This window comes from Salarias fasciatus, chromosome 15, assembly GCF_902148845.1.
Source record: "Salarias fasciatus chromosome 15, fSalaFa1.1, whole genome shotgun sequence".
Taxonomy (NCBI): Eukaryota; Metazoa; Chordata; class Actinopteri; order Blenniiformes; family Blenniidae; genus Salarias; species Salarias fasciatus.
This window is the reverse complement of record NC_043759.1, coordinates 7,570,925-7,577,035: the sequence shown is the minus strand read 5'-3', so window position 1 is coordinate 7,577,035 and position 6,111 is coordinate 7,570,925.

Genomic DNA, 6,111 nt, shown 5'->3' with positions numbered 1-6,111 from the left:
ACATTTTATGCCAGAAAATTAAAAAGAACAGCGTGAAGAACAAAGGATTTTATTGAAATTTTAAAGATAGGAGCCTAATAGAGAAGCGAGGAGAGGAGGACGCAGATACGGGAAAGGCAGGGATTTGATTAGAGGCAGAAGTGAAGCAGGTCCTCACTGAAGATTTCTGACCCAGTGACAGGCGATAAGAGCTGAATTAATGAGGTGGTGCGACTCTTTGTAAGATCTGAGGCTCTTATTATTACATTAAAGGTTAGTTAAGAAATAATCTTGTCCTCACATTGAAGTTCAACGAGCTGAGAGTCACTGCGGGAAGGAGTGTAACAAACATCAGCGGCTGATTTCACGGTGTGAAACGCTGATGGAGCTTTCAGTCCTCGCAACTGCATCAAACTCCTGAAGTCAGCTTCTCGGTGCGAGACCAGACGGTTTGTTTAATGTAAGGCTTTGATGAGCGAGTGGATTAACGTGAGGTCAGCAGGTGGAACATTAAAGTCTCCTTCTCCTCCTTCTGTCAGTGTAATTTCACACGTTTCCGTGTTTCAGGCTCACGACTCTGAAAACACAGCCCGGCTTAGTTTAATCACCCACACAGGAGAAAGTCGCCTCCTGCACGGAGGCAGGCATCTCGCATGTTTCCTAGAGATAGACAAGCCTCGTACTGTCATCCTTTGTGTGTGCGTGCGTGTGTGTGTGTGTGTGTGTGTGCCGTTTTACCTTCTCCACTTACATAATGACTTTGTTCATCTTCAAAGCTGAAAGCGTTTCTCTGATTTTGTATATTCTGAGTGAGCTGCACGTGGTTTCTTTCCACTTGGATGACAGTATGTAATAATTATAATAATCATAAAAATCTAAACATTATGGTCACCAAGTCCTTCTTTGTTGAAGCCATTGAAGTGGCGAGGTGTGTGAGGTGGAGCCCATCCCCAGCACATCCCACAAATGCTTGGTGGAATTGGGATCTGGAGGATTTGGAAGCCAATTCAACATCTTCATATAAAGCAGGGGTGTCAAACTCAATTGCACGGGGGGCCAAAACTCAAAACACATTTTATGTTTCGGGCCTTAGTCAGAGCCTGATACTTGGAATCGTTTCTTAGCAACAAGTTGGTTCATGTTTGGGGTTCGGTTCTGCGTTGTGGAGATTCTCAGGATGGTGGGACGACTCCTGTGTGACGTCTCGTCCTTTTCCATCACAGGAAACAGCTGCTCATACAGATATGTGCTGCCAGACACAGCTGGGATTCGAGTCGCATGTTGGCGGCGTCGGGGCATTGCTTCAGTGAACTGTACGGGCACCACGGCGTTGTACTTTGCCTCCAGTGTCCCGTTACACTGCAGCTCCATCAGCTCCACCTGTATTTCCACCGGCGCGGGTTCCACGCTGACACCAAATGGGTTGCGGAGCAGCTCAAAGCTGGTTCTCTGTGCCTCAAAGTCTCTGAAACACCACACAGACTCACACTGAGTTTTTCAGCATATGGGGCCAAGCTCCGCGTCTCCAGTGCCCTCTGCCCATCCCATGACACCCCTGGTCCGACATCACCTTGACTTCAGCTGTGTACAGCGAAGGCGGCCAAGGTGGAATTCTGCTGGTCAACGTCGTCCTAATCCACAGTGTACACGACTGAGTGGAATGTTGTGCTGCTTGTTTGCCAACCTCAGGAATTCATATGATTGACTCTGGAGGAAAAAAACTTGACAAAGACACTGTTGATGGAGACGACAGATTGTTTAAAGGGATTTTTTTCTTCAATGACAGGTGAGAAATCGGAATGATGATAATTATTTTATCGTAAATTTCTTAGTTATTGCACCTTCAACCTGTCAGCAGTTACGGTTTTACAGCTGATCATGTTTATATTCAAAGAAGAACGCCTGGATTATGAAACCATAAACTCAAAGCCAAACCTTTCACTGGACATAAGGTAATAGCATTATTCCATATCACATATCTTGTGATGATAGAGAGTTGTAATACATGTGATGTTATCAGCAGAAGCGCCTGGAGGCACAGACATGAGTTTGAACTGCATAGTTGACATTTTGATTTGTGCCACCTGATCACCAGAGAAGGAAAAGAGGAAAGCACTTCCTCTCCTTTTAAGACGTTTGTAACTCATTTGCAGAGCTCCCAGGGGTGGGGGAGGATGGCTGACATGAAGTTTGTTAGAACAAAAGATAAGAGCTGTGACTTATGACTGATCTCAGGTCAGCAGTTTCAGTAAAAGACAAAAAAGTCATTACCTTGATATCTCAGTTGAGGACTGCGTGATATTTTTTTGTGGATTACAATGACCACAGTGGTGATTAAAATGTGTTGCCACTGTTGATTTGTTAATGAAATGTGAAGAAAGCAATCGTGAACTCTGGGCTGAACCCACATTCTTGGAAATGTGTGAAAACAAACACGGATTATTTCTGCAGGTCTTTTTACGGAGACATTCAGCTTTGAATCATGAGCTTGTGCATGAGTGTCATCCTCACAGAGCCATGTTAGCCGCTGATCCAGACTTCAGGGTGCCTCGCTCTGCCTCTGACTGCTGTCTTTGTTTAATGCTCCTCTTCTAATGAAGTCAGCGCAAACATTTAAAACATCTTCATGACTTTCTTCACCAGAGTGAAGGTGTGTGACGAGCGGAGCCAGGGAAGTGGACTTTAAGAACTTGGGAGAGAGTGGAGCTATGGCTTTTAACTTTAATTTCTGTCCTTTTTGTTAATAATACAAGTTTTAATCCTTGATTTCAGTATGTCTACTTTTAACCCCGCTCACCCCTGATCAAAAGAACCTGTATAGTTTCAACAGAGTCCTGGGCTCTTTTACCTGGGTGGCATGGTTATCCTGTTTTATTCTTTTAACTTGAATTAACTCTTAAAACCTCGCCACGTCACACATGACCACAAATTTGCAACCACAATACAAACACACGAGTTTCATGTGGTTTCATGACCAACCCCTTCACCTTTAGCTTTGCTTCCAGGGGTCTAGGGACAGCGGAGATGCTGCGCATATCTCAGTCTTAACTGTTAGCATTAGCCACAATAGCTTTGTTGTTGTTTCACCAAACTCCTGTTTACTGTAGGTGGAGCCCCGCTCATTAACCCCTGAATAACTCAGTCATCCTGGTAGCAACATCAGCTGTGATTAGCATTAGCATCCTGACATGAGACCCCTCAGCTGTTGGTTGTAGTTCACAGTGAAGTCCCTCGTTTTTTCCTCTTTATGGTTAGCAAGCCAGCAAGCTAGGCTAAAAAGTCATGCTGTCTTCAATTTACCTACCGTTGGGCTGGTTTGTATCTGATTACCTCAGAAAGATGTTCCTCATGTGACGTTAAATTGTCTTCTTGAAGTCCTCCAAAACATCCCAGTGAACCAGCGGAGGCGGCTGCCATGCTGTGAGCTCAGTCCATCCATTTGGAGCACTTTGGCGTCTTGCCCAAGGACAATTTGACACACAGACAGATGGGGACCAAACCTGCAAAACTCCCATTGAGAGACGACCCGCTCTCCTGACTGAGCCGCCCTGTTTCTCCCCTTCCTCCTGTAGGCATCGCTATCTCAGCCGGTTTGTCGCTTCCTCCATAAATGTGTTTGTTAAATGAAGCACTGGCACACAGATTACAGAGCATCTTCCTCTCACTAGATGAACTTAATGAGCGAGTCAGTCGCTCACACTAATCGGTAATCAGTCAAATCACCACCGCTGGTCTTCATCATGGAGGTTTGACTGTTTCCGCTCGAGCTGGCGAAGTGATCTGTTTCGTCTGCCTGCGCTTCATGTTAATCTGTGCAGCGGCTCGGTGTGTGGATGAGAGCGGAGTCGAGTTGTTTGATGCTTGCGTCAACGGGGAGATTAGCTCCGGTCACCTCTGTCAGATTCATGTTTCCGTCTGGCAGATACAGCTCTGTGAGGAAATCCCCATCAGGGCCAGGAAGCTGTGAAATGACGCGCCTCCTCCTCTTTCCTCCTGTTTCTGTCTTGATGGAAGCTGATTGAAGTCCAGCCTGACAGTGAACATCGTCACTGAGGTGTGATACTGAAGACCGTTACGTGTGGATGAAGTGTTGCTTGTTATACATGATTCAGTACGGTTTCACCGCAGCGTTCATCCAGCTTCTGTCAGCCTTTTTCCAGTTCAGGGCTGCTGCGGCAGATGATCGTGGACTTTGAGTAAAAATAAGTTACGCCATAGATCAGCTTCCAGTTGATCACAGGGGAAAAAAATTATTTCAGAATCGAGAGTAACGCAAAATACTTGAATAGTGCAAAATGTGGACGTAGAGCAACAAAAGTACCACAAAAATAACTAAAAAAAAGACTTTATCGTTAAACCTGAAACTGTAAAGAAGGTGTCAAAAATAAAAGTGCACACACTAAAAAAAATTTATTTTAGAAAGAAAAAAAACCCCTAAATAAATCTAATAAATGAGCTTGGAAGTTCAATAACAAGTAGAAAAAGTTGCAAGAGACAAATAAATAGGATTTTTATTTGATTTATTGATTTTAAGTGATTGACGTTCCAAGTTTTATTTTTAAAACTCAATGCTCAAACAATGTAGTTAGCAGGCCAGGGAAAAGATTTTATTTTTTTTTTTTTTTTGCCATGCCTCTTTAGAGACTTTAGTCTAAAAAAGATGTTGAACTATTAAACAGCATGTGGGACAAAACTGTTCAAACAGGACTTGTTTTATATGGGATTCAGGAAGAATAACTTTACACAAAATATTGCGAAATAGGAAAAAGATTAGTGAGAAGCACAGAAAAAAGTGAAAATTTAAAAACAATATGGTTACAAATTCATGAATAACCAATCACAAAACATATTGAAAGCAACAAAAACAAGAAAACAAGACCCACATATTTTAACAAATTCGCAAAAACAAGATTTAAATAAAAACACTAATAAGTAAAGCTCACAGATTTCATTTCTCAGAGTTAATTTTTATGTATCGGTTCTGTTTCGAGAGGAATCGTGGACCCTGAATGCAGCACGGCGGCATTTCCTGTCAGTGGGTCTCTGTTTCAGTGTGTCCCGTCATTAAGCGTGTGATAACGTCGGTTCTATCGAGCCGCTCAGCCGATGATGTGCGTCCGCGCTGATGGAGACGCGATTCCCTCCATGCGTGTAATGAACACGGCCGGGGACGGAGACGCTCGCCCGGAGTCCGACGCCCGGGCCGCCACGCCAGCCGCCGATGTCGATAGCAGACCTCGCTGCGTGAACCGCCGGCGATGTGATCGGACAGCAGAGCGAGGTTGTAATTTCTGCCTGTCAGATCGTCGGAACAGGACAGTCTGACGTGCCGCAGAGTCGTGGTTTCCCCTCCGTGAACTGGTCTCCCACTTTGGCGTCAAACCGCTTTGGCTTCCACTAATTCCTGTCGAGGACGTCCCCCGCCGACTGATTCGTCCTTCAGCTGATAAAAACTTGAATTAAGGCAAAGCTGTCATAAAACTGTCTCATTTTCGCAGTTTGCGGTGAAGTATGTAAAGTTATTTAGTGGCTTACGAGGCCTTTAAAGCCAAGGCTTTGAGTGAACTTGATTTTACCTTCAGCGCAGTGAAGTGGGAGCAGATCTTGTGAGGTAATTGTCGTGATGAGCTGCGTTATCCTGTCAGACCGAGCAGCATCACACTGTCTCTGGGTAAACAGTAACTCATTAGCCTCCAGTGGACTGATTTTTCATCCCCCCTTTTTTCCCCTGATGAAAGTACTGACTGACCACACTGGTTTTGTGAAAGGAAACATCTCGTTTTTGTGTTTGCGTCTGAGAAAAGTTTCACATTTTCATGTCTCAGTCACACGAATTCAGTGGAAATAACAAAAAAAAAAATGACCCTTTACCAAAGATCGAACTTCCTGGTCCGTCCATTTCTCTACCTGCAGATGTGTGTGTGTGTGTGTGTGTGTGTGTGTGTGTGTGTGTGTGTGACCTGTGCAGTGTGAGGCTTTGTTCCTTGGACATGAAGATGTGTGTGAAACCGCTCAGTGTGAAGAGTGCCGCCGCAGCTCGCCGCCTGGGAGACATAAGCGCTGATGTGTTTCTTCACTTTGACTTTGAACACCTGATCAATAACTTTACTTAAGCCGCACCTGAGGAGAAAC